General features: G+C 32.5%; 1 long non-coding RNA gene across 1 annotated transcript; it reads right to left on the bottom strand.

The window, feature by feature from the left end:
* Positions 1–14,393: 14,393 nt before the first annotated feature.
* LOC111402662 lies at positions 14,394–15,490 on the bottom strand. Its single transcript, XR_002704319.1, has 2 exons — positions 15,382–15,490; positions 14,394–14,908 (listed from the first exon to the last, which is right to left on the bottom strand). It is a non-coding gene; the product is annotated as an uncharacterized LOC111402662 (long non-coding RNA).
* Positions 15,491–15,802: the final 312 nt, after the last annotated feature.

Genomic DNA, 15,802 nt, shown 5'->3' on the forward strand with positions numbered 1-15,802 from the left:
CCGTAGCCGCCAATTAGTTTTCTTCCCTATGTTCTTCTTTGTCTTCCCTTCTTCTGTTTGTGTGTGTATCCTACATCCGCAATGTTTGACTCCAACAAGAACTCCAATTCTCCTCTTTTATTCCAGCCATATATATATATTCATTTAATTGCGCAGCCCATGTCTTCTACAAGTCAATTTAAGCCCTTTGATTTTCATAGTGTTGAATTTGATCTCCAACATTGCATTTAATAACCAAATCATCCATGTAATTTGGATTTTCCCATTTTTTTGCAACTTTACGTTTCTTCCCTTCAACTTCTTTTACATTTATGGAGTTATGCCTATAAACATAAAATTCAAAAATTTAGGATATCTTTTGTCAAAAAAACCATCAAATATTGCTATTTTAGGCACTGAATAAGTGTATAAAATACACTTATCAAATATGATCCCACTCCGAAAACTAAATTGAAACGTGTCTATATCTAATGCAAACTAATAATCGAAATAAATCTATATGCAATGAAGTACAAAAAATAGAATAAATAAGAGGAAAGAAGGGAGTTGCCTCATCCCAACAAGCACTTAGTTTATAGTCATTAGTTATATTGTATAGAGAAGTTGATCACGGTGGTTCAATTAGGTGTCTTTAGCTCTTGCGCTCCTTGAAATTTCTAGCCTTGCATCCTCTTTTTGCCATCCAGACTTTGAATTTTCCACTCTGCTCTCGACCAAGGCTTCTTAGATTTTTAGGGTTTTTCTCATTTGAGCATTATTGCTATGTTTCAGCAATATACTTGCATCCTCCAAGTGTAATGGTAGCTTGGGTGGATTATGTACTTTAAAAAGCTCATGTGCATCCCCTATCCTCAAGGTCAGCTCATCTTTCTCCATGTCAATCAAGGTTCAACTTGTTGCTAAAAAAATTGACCTAAGATTATTTACATATCTTAGTCATCTTCGAGTTTCATAACAAGGAAGCCCACAGGGAATATCAAATTCATAACCTTGATGAGAGCACATCCTCGATCTTGTCCCATAGGTATCTAATACTCTTATTTGCCAACTGTAGCATCCCATTTGATCCTTTGACTTCTCTAGTTTCTAGATTTTTGAAAGTAGACAAAGGCATTAAATTTACACGCACCTATATCACACATAAAGCATTAAAATGAAATCATTTACCTAGTGAAATAGGTAAAGTGGAACTTCCTGGGTCTTTGAGTTTAGGTGGCAATTTATTTTACAGTCTTGCATAGCTCTCCTCGGTTAATGTCACTTATTTCTTGTCTGGAAGCTTTTTTCCTTAGATATCACGTCCTTCAAGAACTTTGCATACATTGGAATTTGTCGGATTGCATCAATAAATGAGATGTTGATGTGGAGCTTTTTCAAATATCTAGGAACTTCTCGAATTGATCATTAAGATTTCACTTTTACAATCTTTGTGAAAAAGGTAGTGGTAGCACAAATTCTTTAGTATGAGCGATTTTCTTAACCTTTGGATCCTCTTATACTCTTTTTGTTACTACTTCTTTGTTTTGCTTAGATGCCTCCAACTGCTCCTCAATAGCAATATATACATTTTCTTTTGTAGCAACTGGTCTCTTTACATTAATCTCTGGAATTTGAACTCCACCGCGAATAGTTATTACCTCAATCAACTCTTCCTGCACGACCTTCACTGTCATTACTTGTTGTTTAGGGTTTGTCTCTGTGTCACTGGGCAATGCTTGTGGTAGTCTATCTGAAAGTGCTTTACCTATTTGTCTTATCTAATTTTCCAAGTCCTTGATGGTGGCTTCCTAAACTTGCAAGGTTCTATATGTTCTTAGCATGTGTTGGATAGACATCTCCGTTAATTTAGTAACACGATCTTCCAATGAAGATTTGTTTTCAATCTGCTAAAAAATTTGAAGTGCAGTCTGTTGTGATGCAATCTGAGCTCCCTGATTATTGCTCTATTGGAAATCTAGGTGACTCCTCCAACCTAGATAGTAAGTTATAGGATTTTGATTGTGTTGCAGGCTTTGAAAATTTTGAGCATAATTTACATCCTCGACTAACTAAGAAAAAAGACTGCCCACAATGCAGTCAACAATTTCATGATTCCTTCTATAATGTTTGCATGTATTTTACAATTTGATTTCCAGTAATTTGTTCCACTTTTTGTGCCAATGATGGCAACTAAGCTAATATTGCTATCAAAAAATCAACTTCATGTACTCTGGCAACCTTCTTTCCACTCGTCCTTTCAGTAGGTCAAAGTGCACTAATGAATGCTAAGTCCTCCATAATTTAGTAAACCTAATCCACAGTTCTTTTTGTAATAAAACCTTCGAACACAGAGTCTATTTTATCCCTACTAATTGGATTTAGACTAATGTAGAAGTATTGTACCTAAAGCCATTTCTACAATTCGTATTGTGAGTATTAGCAGAGTAAACCCTTTCCTAAGTCTTTAAATAGCATTCTGAGTCCATATGTTGGAAGGTAGTAACTCATCCCTTAGCTTTGCGATTCTTTTCAACAAAAAATATTTGATAAGGGAATTTTGACTCAATTGATTCCATATAGTGATGCTCTAAAGTAAACAAGTGTCTAACCACTATCTGACTAAGTCCCTCAATTTATATGGGAAAAGCTTCAATTAGATTGTTTAACTTGAAATCCCCGGATACTTGATTGTTGCACGCATGTCCAAGAATCTTGATATGTGAGCGTTGGGGTTCTTAGTAGCTCTTCCGAAGAATTGCAAAGCATTCTAAAAGATGTTTATGACATCAGTTCACAAAGTGAAAGTTTGTCTGACCAAACGCCAAATATACTATACTAGACTCCACGTACTACCCCATTAGCCTTGTGTTTTCATTAGCTACAACCACATTCGGTTGTGTTATCCTCATATTAGCCCTGATGGGTATTTGATTCGAATTTTCGTTTGCCAAGTCTTATTCCTTTTGTTTTTGGCCTGTTTCAAACTATTGTCTTCTTCGAAAGTTAAATGTTTGTTCAATCTCCAGATCAAATTGAACGAGATCATCGATTCTCAAACTTTGCATCCAAGGTCCTCAAAAAGGAAGCAAGAAATGCAGTATAGTTTTTCTAATATAATAAACTAAACTAAAAAAATGTAAAATTCAAATTAATGCTAAAATTAATTAAAACTTATAAAAAAACAATAGTCTTCGACAACGGTGCACAAACTTGATCATTTGATTTTTTGCAAGTGCACGAAATCGTGGTCAAGTAATATAATGATAAATAGAGTGTCAAACCAACAAGGACTGTGTATTTGATCTAGCTAAATTATAATTGCAACTATAATCGAATAGCAAAAAAGTTGTTGTCATTTTTTCTAACTACTCCCTAAATTAAACTAGTGAAACCAAGTAAATGTGTTCTTCAAATATGTGTGATCATTGCTAAAATATTGTATCCCACTTATTATTCCATTTTTAGTATAACAATTAAATCGACAATTTGAAATTATTCATGTTGATCAATGTTCATAATTTATTTGAAAGCCTCTTTTGATAGCAATTAAATCTATTCCCTTATATGATCATTATATCTCTCGATGAAATATGCAAACACAATAAATACATTACATGTGCTAAAATACCTTTTGAAACCATATAAAGCATATACATACATCTATCTTCTATCTAATCTTATAATGTTTATTATATTGTGCTTAAACCCCCTATTGTCTCTCTCGATAACAAAAAAATTCACGAATACTTTAATTGGTAATCAAGCAATTGAAAAGAGATAAAAAAAAAATATATAATAGACATCCATAAATCAAACCAAATTAAAGTCAAAATAATTAATTAAAAATAAAAATATTATAACAATGGTTCATCTCATCGTAACAATGTATAAAAATAACCTAACATATCGAAATCACAAGAAATCGGATTTAAGCCCCCGTTTGGCCCCCATTAATTTCCATTACACTATGGCCTCGTTTGTTTCCTATTTTTGTAAAAATGAGAATGAAAAATTAGCCGTTATGGCCCCACACAAGAAATAGAAATTCAAATTTGGTAGCTTGATGTGATGAATAACAGTTATACTTTTCATTTTAATGAGGAAAAAATGGGAAACAAACGGGGGCTATATTTCATTTTTCTCTCTCCTATTTTCAACCACACAATCTTCCATAAAATAATATTACACGTAAATCAAAAAAATTTCCTTCTTTTTCAACCATTCATTTTTTTCGAAAAAAAAAATACCGTTCTACCTATTTTCATTTCCACAAAATGGGGGCCAAACGAGGGCTAAATGAAAAGACATAACCCATATTTTTGATAAATTGAAAAGATAAAGATGAATTCTGAAATTTTGAATCTTTTCAATGGTTTCTTTATGAATCTCCACTTGCACATTCCCCTCTTTGTCCAAAAATCAAGCTTGAATCTTCATTTGGTTGAATTCTTGCAAGTCTCCTTCAATTTTCTCACAAAACTATGAATTTTCCTCCTTTCATAATAGTAATTGATGAATATTTGAGTATGAGGTGTATATGAGAGGTGTTGGAGAGGTTTTTTATTGTATTATGCTGTTCGGTACTTGTAGGAATCGAAATTGGATTGAGAATCACAGTCAAATTGGTTTTGAAAAGAGTTTAGGAAAGTTATCTTCACTCACGCATATTTTTGTATCTGCATAACATTCAGTATTTTGGTCATAATTTCTTTCCCAATATTCAATTGAAGCGATTCAAAGTGCATTGAAAAACTAACTCCAAAGGGCTACAATTTTTTCAGATATAGAAATTTTCCAATTCGAATGTTTACTATGCCAAAAATGGGTCTCAGTTTTTTATTAAAAATTTGAAAGAATGTTGTGTGATTTGAAACTGATTTATGGTAATATTATGATCATATTCCATTCATTTTTGGCTTCTAGCTATATCCAATTGACTTCTAGCAATTTTCAAAATAACTCTTGTGGTCCAAATCAACCATTGGACATTTACAATTCGGTCCTCAAATTTTGTACTTCGCCATTTTTTGTCATTTTCGCTTCTTTCTTTCAATTGCACTTCTATTCATCGATTTTTATCTAATAAACGAAATATATAATAAAATAGATTATAATTGCTTAAAAGGAGTATTGTATGTATATATTTTTAGGTCCAAATGAGAGTATAAAATACACTTATCACTTTCAATTTTCAATTGTCTTGTTTTAAAAAATTTGAAAATTATCTATTGCAAGATTTATTAATTAATTATAGAATTTATAATTTTAGTTGCTTGGTAAATATTATTTTATTTATTTACTGATCATAGAATGATTAAAATAATAATAAAAATAAGAAAACACATTTCTGCTCTAGACGTAAGGATTGAACATTTACCATTCTACATTACCATGCCTTTGGTATAGGGCTGACCACTGTCAATATGTAGCAAGTTCAGCGAAAGTTTAATAAAAGAGTTCTTTCATTTAGCCTCTTATTTTTTCAAGTCCTTTTATCCAACCAACCCGATAATCCCTTCTTGAAATCTTCCTCCCCACTTCCAAAATATAAAACATAATTATTTGTAACTTTGACCGATAAAAATAAATTAATTTAAAACATATTCACTTATCAATAAAAATGTTTTAAATTGAACTTTATAAGCTTAAAGAATTAAGGGATGTAAGAGCATAGTTGCTAGAAAATTCCGTTATTCTCTTATAATCTTTTTGTTAAAACTCAATGTGAAACAACAAAAAAGATTGAAGTCCAGTTTGCGATAATCAAGAGTTTCCATTGCTATTTCTTGGGACTTTGATTATACAATGCGCCTTTGCTGGATTATTGCTATTGGGAATGGGCGTGTCCTCCATGTGGGTTGACCCGGTACATGTAGAATAAAGTTGGTTGGAGGGAGTAGTTATTCTTTGAATTGTGAATAACTTCCTACCACCCATAACCAATATTATAACTTCCAAGAATGGTGAAAAATTAAAAAAGGCAATATATCACACTTTTGGGTACTCAATCATCTTGAGAAAGGAACTTGGATTGTGGCTAAGGAACTCCTTTAATTGGATAGAGATTTAGACCAACGAGATTAAGCAAGCAAGGCAAGTGATGTAACATATTTAATCTTAGGAAATTTTCAGTTCACATAAGTTTCTACAATATTGTTAAGTAGAAACATGCTTAGGTGTGAAATTACATTGTTGTCATAGCCGTCTAATGTTATTTTCTTGCATATTATCTTGCTGTAAATAGAGTTAAAGTGATAAAATATTTGTATGCCTTTTATGATAAAGCTTGAAAAATCATTAATGGCATGTCACAAAACATAGAATATAAATTCAAGAAACTTTTACATGTTCCATATATGATTTAGATTATATCTGCAAATTTTTGAAATTTTCGATTTTCTATTTTTGGAGAAATTGAAACCTAGTTAAAATTGTGGAAAATTTTAATAGTTACTACTTTTTGTTTGTTTATTTTCATAAAATAAGATTAGCATGATTAGAAAGGTCTACTAAAAAACTTTTCAACCTTATAAAAATTCAAAATTTGGACTTAAAATAAGAATGTTAGAGCCTGCAACACCCCCATATTTTCCCAAATATTAAAGTATTACCAAAAACTCATTTTTCTTTGTATTAAAGGCGGAACGATAAAAATAAATTTCTTTATAAAAAAAAATAACTAGAATATTCACAAATTTAAAATAATATATGAAAATTATATTATAAAAAAAAACATAATCACCTTGCTAATTAAATAACATGTCTTTGAACAAACTAAACTAATAAATCGAAAGATAGAAAACTTAATACTTTTCGTTTTTTGAATACTCTTAGTAGTCCACATCATCATCCCACCACAGTTCCAATTGACCTGAACTAACTTGAAAAATTATTGTAATTGTGAGTATTTAAAAATGCTCAATAAGATATATGCAATTTCCGTAGAAAAATATATAACAATAAAATTTGCACTTCATACCACTATTCTCTTTTAGAGTATATAGGTGACCAAGCGACATACCTATCTTAGGTTATCATAAATTTTCAAAGGATTTCATATCTCTTTTTAAAGATCCTGAAGGTCTACTGATAATTCATGCATATTTAATTGAATATAAAAGCATATGGAAACAAACCATGTGCACAAAATAATCTTACCTTGATTTTGAAACGTTGGAAAGAATAAAATCTTGCACGTACACATTCTCCTCTTATTTTTCTATACATTTTTCCTCTCCTCTATCTCTACCATGGCTATCTTTATTTCCTGTGGATAAATAATGGAATTTTTGCGGTATTTATAGTTGAAATTTTCAATTGAATTTGTATGCAACTAGAATTGAAAAATTGTGTAATAAAAGGAATTTGAATAAGAATTGGTTTCAAATGGTAGAGTTAGTAGTATACTCGATTGGATTTCCTTGTACAACCATCCCATTAAAAATAGGATACTTGGCCAACTTATTTATTGATTACAAAAAGTGATATTTGAATTATACCATACTATTAGTTTCACATCAATCACAGTGGTAGGAATTCAAAGAGGAAAAGAATTTTAATTAATTAATATTGCAAGTCCTTGTCAATTCTATTAACCTATCATTCTTTTAATCGTACTTAACTTGATGTAGTCTAATTCAAAATAAATTTTTCTCATGTTGAAGACTTCTAATTAATTGCGAGATACAAAAAGAGTCCAATATTACATACTTACTTTTCCTCTATCAAAATCTAATTATTTGGCCAAAATAAAATAAAATTAAACTATTTCACTTTACTCCTTCAAATTTCAAATCATAAATATATAGCATATGGAACAAATAAATTTAATTCTATAAAATTTCGGGGCATTACAGAGCCTTTCAAAATGTAAAAATTTGAAATTTTTGAAAATATTATATGAGTAGTAGTCTTTCTCTCTCACTCTCTGACCAATATGTTGGTGTACAAAATGTAAGGATGCATATATTACTTTTAATTTTGGCTACACATTCGAATTCAAAATGTCAAAATTAGTGGAGCAAGCCAAACGAAAAAAAAAAAATAGAAATTCAAGGTTAGGAAATCAGCATGTACTGTACATGACGGGATGATTTTCTATATAATTGAATTAATTTTTCAAGTAGCTAAAAATATTTTTTGTATTTAATGATTAAAATGAGTTTGTAAAAATCATTAAAAAATATTTTTTAATTGGATGAAATTTTGATTTTTTTTAAATCAATAATATTTATTAAGTGGTATTTATCTAGTGGTAATTAATTTTTAAGATGCTCTCTTTTTCTTTTTCTTTTTATTTTTTTCTTTTTTTTGGAAATTAAAAAATCTTTGAAAGTATTTAAAATATCATATTTTCTACGTTCATAAGTGGTGTAAGTCTTTATTAGGTTATGTGATCCATTTTTTGTGTTTATCAAATATGGCTAGACAGACTTATGCACACCATTAGCATCCGTAGAGGGAAGGCTAGAAATGTACAGATTGTGGAACATGTTAAAAAGCTACTACTTATTGGAACTATGAAAAATTCGTGACATAGCATAGTACAACACATAAAATATCTCGAAATAATGCGTCTAGAAGTATGCATTTAGAATAAAGGTTGAACCCCAACCTTGAAGGTCCCCCACCACTCCGTCCCTGGAGTATCATGAAGGAGGTAAATCGTGGGATGTGCTCCAGCAAGCTAGGGAACAAGAGCTTGCATGTACACTGGTGCCCACAAAGAGTCCAAATCCATATTTCAGGAATTGAACCCTCACACTACAGCTGGCAGCAAGGTTGAGACTACTTCACTCCTATTCTTTATACCATTGGACTATGCCCCGTGGGGCAAGTACGCATTTTGAATAGTATACATGTGAGACGGAGAAAGTACATCATCTTATAAAATACTTCCCAGTCATTGACATGATATTGCAATCGAAATTTTAGATAAATCACATACTCTAGCCTACAGCTATTTGATCAGGATTTTGATGAGGAAATGGAAGAATGAAAACTAGAGTATTAAGAAAATCCATCTATCGATGTACAGTTAGTTGGTAGAGATCATGCTACTCTCACCTAAAATTTATAATTTTGTGTTTAAAAAAGTAATTGTTATCATAATGAAACATAGGATGGACGATGATTGAGAACTTAGTGAACTTTCGACTTTATGACTGATGTCAAATCACCATAAATCTTAATTTACATGAGTGTAAATAATATGTGAGCATAAATGAACATTTAAATGGTTGTCTCTAAAACTTTGACAGATATGACATCGAAAAATAGCATTGATGACCTTAATAAGGGTGATAAGTTGAATGACGATAACTATAACACTTTGCACCATGAAATTTAGTATGTGTTGGAGGAATACGATGTTCTCGTGCAATGCAAGACCAAAGTGTGGGTCAAACTCTCAACACCGAAGAGATTAGAGAACTTTTCAGTGATGGGAAAAGAAAGATTTTACTGCTCGTGTAGTCTTGGTATGTTCTATAGTGGATGATCTTATACACGAATGTGAGCAATTCTCAATTGATTATGACATTTGGTTTATGAAAGAGACAAATGTGGTGGTACTAGTATGACTTGACTTAAATAGCTAACAATAAAGTTTGACACTCATAAGAAATCTCTTGATCATAACATCAAATAGCATGTTAGGGTTACGTCTAACATGATCAAGGAGTTGAAGTTGGTTGGTCAAATACTCTCTAATGAGTAGCAAGTTCAAACTTTAATTCGATTTCTTTCTATTAACTGGAACATCTAATTATCAATTTGACTCATAATGATAGCATTAAAACTTGAACTTGGGACTTACATCGCATGAGAGCATCGTGTTCCTCCAATGCATACTAGATTTCATGGCGCCAAGTGTTATAGTTATTGTCATTCAATTTATCTACCTTATTAAGGTCATCAATGCTATGTTTCGATGTCTTATTTCTCAAAGTTTCAGAGATAACCATTTAATTGTTCATTTATGCTCACATATTATTTGTACTCATACAAATTAAGATTTATGATGATTTAACATCAAGCATAGAGTCGAAAATTTACTAAGTTCACAATCATCATTCATCCTGGAGGAAGAGGGACTTGGTATAGCTGACTCCCTCGAACTTGCTTTTGTAGTTGAGTCTAGTTCTGGAAAAGTTTTGGGCTTTAAGCATAAAAAGAACTAAAGGCGCGATAGGAAAAGAAAAAAGAAAGGAGATTGGACATGGACCTAAAACGAACAAGCCCAAACGCAACAACAAAGCAAAATGGTTGAAAAAGAAGAAAGGCAATAGAAAGTTAAAATACTACAATTGTCAAGTGCTACGTTACTTTACTTGGGACTGTCTTGAGTTAAAAAAGGTAGCTCTTGTATATACTTCTTTTAATATTATTTATGTTTCAAGTACTACTATACTAACTGAATCCTATTTTATGTGGATTGTAGACTCAAGAGCGACAAACCATGTAACTAAGAATCAATAAGCATATGTGAAGTTCCGTTAATTCCTAGTTGGTACAAAGTGGTATATGTCAAAAACAATGATAAGGTGGAGGTGAAATGGACTTGTAATTGTAAGTTATACTTGCGTTGTGGTCGTACTGTTATCCTTCATGATGCTCTATTTGTGCTATGGAAACGTCGAAACTTGATTTAGGTCGTTATTTTTTCAAGATTAGATTTTAGTTTGAACTTTAGGGGTAATTATGTTCGCATAAACAATGGTAATGTATGGATTTGGATATCTCTATGATGGTTTTTTGTGTTGGATAGTGATCTAAACACTTAAAACTATTGTGTAAATCGATAATTTTCCATAAATGTATCTTCTTCTTTTGTTATAGATGAAAATACAAGTAAGTGTTTATTGCTAAACATCAATAGATTTAATAATCCCTTCTCATTATTATAGCATGTGTACCTCCAACAGATTGTAAGTGACTTACCATGGATTCTTTAGGCTGCAAAAATGAAGAAAACTTGCTATGGAAGTACTACTCTGTACTCTCCCCTTCAACCCTAAAATTGATTTCCCCTTTTCTTGCTTAAGAGATAGAGAGGAGGAAGGGCCAACATCTATATAGAACTTAAGGGGCCAATTCTATATTGAGTGGAGTGAGAGTAAGGGCCTCGATGTGTGTTAATAAAAAGGGCCCATCCCATTATGGGCTCAAACAATGACTAAATGAAAATGCTAGTCCATACAATAAATACAATAATCTCCCACTTGGACAGCATTTCATTTAATCACTACATAAACACAAGAAAGCATCTCAAAACCAAAAGCCTTGTTCAAAATGTGCCTACAAGTTCAAACCAGTGAATGATATACCGATAGAATAACAACACATGATCAATATTTGAAATCACGTAAAATAGGCTAACGAGATGTAAAAACAATATGGAAAAGAGCAAAAGAGTGATGAACACTCGTTTCCATAAGAAGCCCTAGAGATAAATTTGAATGTCTTAAAAAACAATAAGCTTTGTCCAAAATACAGTTGTAGCATATAGCCCAATGACTATATTGACAGGGTATATGACACCAGACATATGCTTACAACTGCCAGACTTAGACATAGACTGAAAATATATTGTCTCTTATAGATAACACGCATTGTCCATGATGCGCATGACTTAAGCATAAGACTTACCAAAATATCTCAATGCACCAATTTTACCTTTTCCAATATGCGCGTGACCCAGGTACGAGACTAATCAAAATGCCTCAATACATAAAGTACACCTTGTCCAAAATGCATGTGAACCAGGCACGAGACTAATCAAAATGTCTCAATACATAAAGAATGCCTTGTCCAAAATGCACGTGACTCAGGCATGAGACTAACCAAAATGTCTCTATATATATATAAACATTGCCTTGTCCAAATTCCCCATGACTCAGGCACGAGACTGATCAATAAAAAACATAACCAAAAGTATATCTTCTGTCATCTAAACAACCTACAATATCAACATCATAATATCCAACTACATCAAGAATGTCATAGCGCCGATATGTAAGCATTAGATCTTTAGTGCCTTGCAAGTGAGCTAAACCAGGATCACTCAAGTATCTACAAAGTACACTAACAACGTAAGCAAAGTCAGGCCGTGTACACACTTGAGCATACATCAAACTACCCACAACTAAAGAATAGGGAATTGGTTGCATTTGAGTCCTCTCATTATCATCCTTAGGGTATTGAGACTCAGAAAATTTGTCACCTTTCACAATAAGTGCTTTACCAAGAGAACAAGAATTCATATTAAACCTACTCAAAACTCGATCAATGTAGGTTTTCTGAGACAATCCAAGAACATCTCTAGATCTATCACAAAAAATCTGAACCCCAAAACATAAGAGGCCTAATCAAGATCTTACATATCAAAATGAGATGAGAACATGCGCTTTGTCTCAAGCAAAAGCTTAATGTCATTTGCAGCGAGTAATATATAATCAACATAAAGAACAAGAAATATATACTTACTCCCAGTGACCCTCAAGTATATGCATTGATCAACAACATTCTCCTTGAAATTGAAAGAAGTGATAATCTCATCAATTTTTAAGCCCATAAATAGACTTTTTAAGCTTACACACCATGTGGTCCTTTCCATCTACTTGTAGACCGTCGGGTTGCATCAGTTATACATCCTCAAATAAATGTCCATTAAGAAAAGTTGTTTTGACAGCCATTTGATGCAACTCGAGATCAAAATGAGCCACCAATGCCATAACAACCCGGAAAGGATACTTGGTAGAAACATGCGAGAAGGTGTCCTTATAATAAATGCATTCTCTTTGATTAAAGCCCCTAGCAATAAGCCTAGCTTAATACCTTTCTACCAGACCTTGGGAACTATACTTGGTCTTGAAAATTCATTTATAGCCAATTGGCCTACAGCCACAAGATAGTTCAACTAAGTCCTATACTCCATTTCGACACATTTATGCCATCTCATCATGCATAGCACCCATCCAAAATGAAGATTTAGGACTATCAATGACCTCCTTAAAAGAGGTCGGATCAAGATACATACGAACATCAAAGTCATGCTCCCATAAATAGACAATATAATCATCAGAAAATTGTGGGTCTACAAATTCTCTGTGATCTCCTCAAAACAATATCATCAGTCCCCAAATTAACATTAACCTCAGTGTCAACAATGGGGTCTGGACAATAGTATTGGTTCCCTCTATTAATTGTGGCACAACCATTGATGGAGAAGTAACTTGAACAAGTATAATAACACATTCCTCCCTAAACACAACTTCATGTGGTGCAGAGCTCCCACTGCCACTAATGTCCTCAAAGAAAATGGCCCAATCAGATTCAATAATTCTAGTAATATTAGAAGGGTAATAGAATCTAGATCCTCTTGATCCCACACAATACCCAACAAAATATTCAATGATGGTCTTAGGATCAATTTTCTTCTGCTGAGGATCATAAGGCTTTATTTCTGCTTTACAACCTCAAACACAGAAATGATGTAAACTAGGCTTTTTACCTAATCATAACTTATAAGATATTTTAGGAACCGACTTGTTTGGTACTTGATTCAAAATGTATGCAGCAATTTTTTTTTAATTTTTTTATTTTTTGAAGCTTTCCTTCGATACAAGCAACACAAGTTTCAAAATAAGAAAAATTCAAATCAACTAGTATACCATCTTTAATAAACCTTTTCATTCTTTTAGCTTGTTAAAGAAATGAGTAAGCTTTATAATATGCTCTCTAACTCCACTGACCCTTCATAGGTTGTGGTAGTGAGAAGTTTCATCAAAGTTCATTTTTATGTCTTGTCAAACTTAGTAAATTTCTTCCCAATAGCCTCAAGATACTCTTTGGCATATCTGTATCAGATATGCTATGCCTAATAAATTTGTCAATAGTATACTTCATGATCATAAGACAAGTCCTATTAAAATGCACCCACTGTTCATAAAGAATCTTTTCAGCCACAATACTTTCACTGGGCAATTTTATATCCATGCTAGAGTTTTATTTAAAATGAACTCTTACACACTATGCTAGAGCCCAAGACGCACAAAAGGCTCTTACACTTTACAAAGCAAAATAATTAAATACAAGGACTTAAAATGACCCACTACCAAGAAGATAGAATTTGGCCACCACGTGCCAAGCACTTAACTATTATTTTTGTCGTCCTAAGCATCCTACCAAATAATGATTTATCGAGAGGGCAAATTAACTATCTACATGGATCATAGTATAATGTTATTAAGCAGAAGCGTGAACAATATAACAATCTCGATAATTTATCATGACTAGTCCCACGAGAAGTGAGTACATAGCCACTCCAAACCATCTGTATACAACGAAATTATGTAATCCACATGGACAAAATATTTATTCTTCTCAAAAGAGATTATCCATTTCTTTTCTCCAATTAACAAATATGGAGTAATATCACAAAAATTCATAAACACGTAATGGGAAAATAATTTCGCAATATAAGATATTGGCCAACCATTAACCAATGCCATAAACTCTTATCCAATGCTTGAAGCTTAAACAATACCCAATGAAATATTAAACGATTAAATCGGTATAAATTGTTAAATTTTAAGACAACCAATTGGTCACTTTACTAAAATAAGGATTGTCCTTCTCCATCTCCACCATGGGCCTTTGGATCAACTCAAGGGTTGGGATCTAATCTTGATTTAAAATGGTATTTGACTCTTGGGTTACAATAGAGAACAAATTCATTTTAGGCCTTTTATGAGTTCTGATGTCTCTCACTCTCTCTCAAAATCTGCCAACCTTTGTGTGAAGATATTGAACCCGAGCTTTCACTTTCACTCGGACTCCTCTCTTTTTCTGTAACCATTTATTCTTTTCCATCTCAATGGCCAATCAGATCTCCCACAAGCTCATAATCTTAAAGAAGTATTTAAATCTGCGATGAAAAAAGATCCAATCTTGGAGCCACAAATCCAAGGTAATTAGCATCTTATTTCCTAGAAGTTATTATTTTCATATATATATATATATATACACGAGTTTTGTTCTCTCTCTGGAAATCTTCCGTCCGTTTTTTTTTCCTTTTTTTTTTGGTCTGTGGTTTTGAGAGAAGCAGACTGCTGTAATAAATGTGCACACACACCACCGTCCAACAATTGATCGGCAGATGTTTGAAGAAATATCTCAACTACATGTCTCCTTTATGGACAAAAAATGGGTATGCAGGCATAGTGCACAATAGCCAATGAATATAAATGGAATGAGTCAATGACACAGCTATAAAAATGAGAAGTTTGCTCTAATACCATTTGTTAAACATCAATAGATTTAATAATCCCTTCTCATTGTTATAGCACGTGTAACAATAATAAAAGAAAACATACCTCCAACAAATTGTGAGTGACTTACCATGGATTCTTTAGGCTGCGAAAATGAAGAAAACTTGCTATGGAGAGAACTACACTCTACTCCTCCCTTCAACCCTAAAACCGATTTCCCATTTTCTTGCTTAAGAGATGGAGAGGATGAAGGGCCAACATATATATAGAATTTAATGGGCCAATTCTATATTGAGTGGAGTGAGAGTAAGAGCCTCCATGTGTGTTAATAAAAAGGGCTCATCCCATTATGGCACTAAATGAAAATGCTATTTCATACAATAAATACAACATATATGACATATTAGATTAGGACATATTGGATAAGATAGAATGATTAGGTTAGCTAAAGAATGTCTGTTCAATCTCTAAGATTTCTTTGCCAACTTGCAAGCATTGTCTAACAGGAAAAACAACAACAAAAAATCATTTTATAAAGCTTTGAGGGCTGA

Source organism: Olea europaea, chromosome 10 (genome assembly GCF_002742605.1).
Source record: "Olea europaea var. sylvestris chromosome 10, O_europaea_v1, whole genome shotgun sequence".
Lineage (NCBI taxonomy): Eukaryota > Viridiplantae > Streptophyta > Magnoliopsida > Lamiales > Oleaceae > Olea > Olea europaea.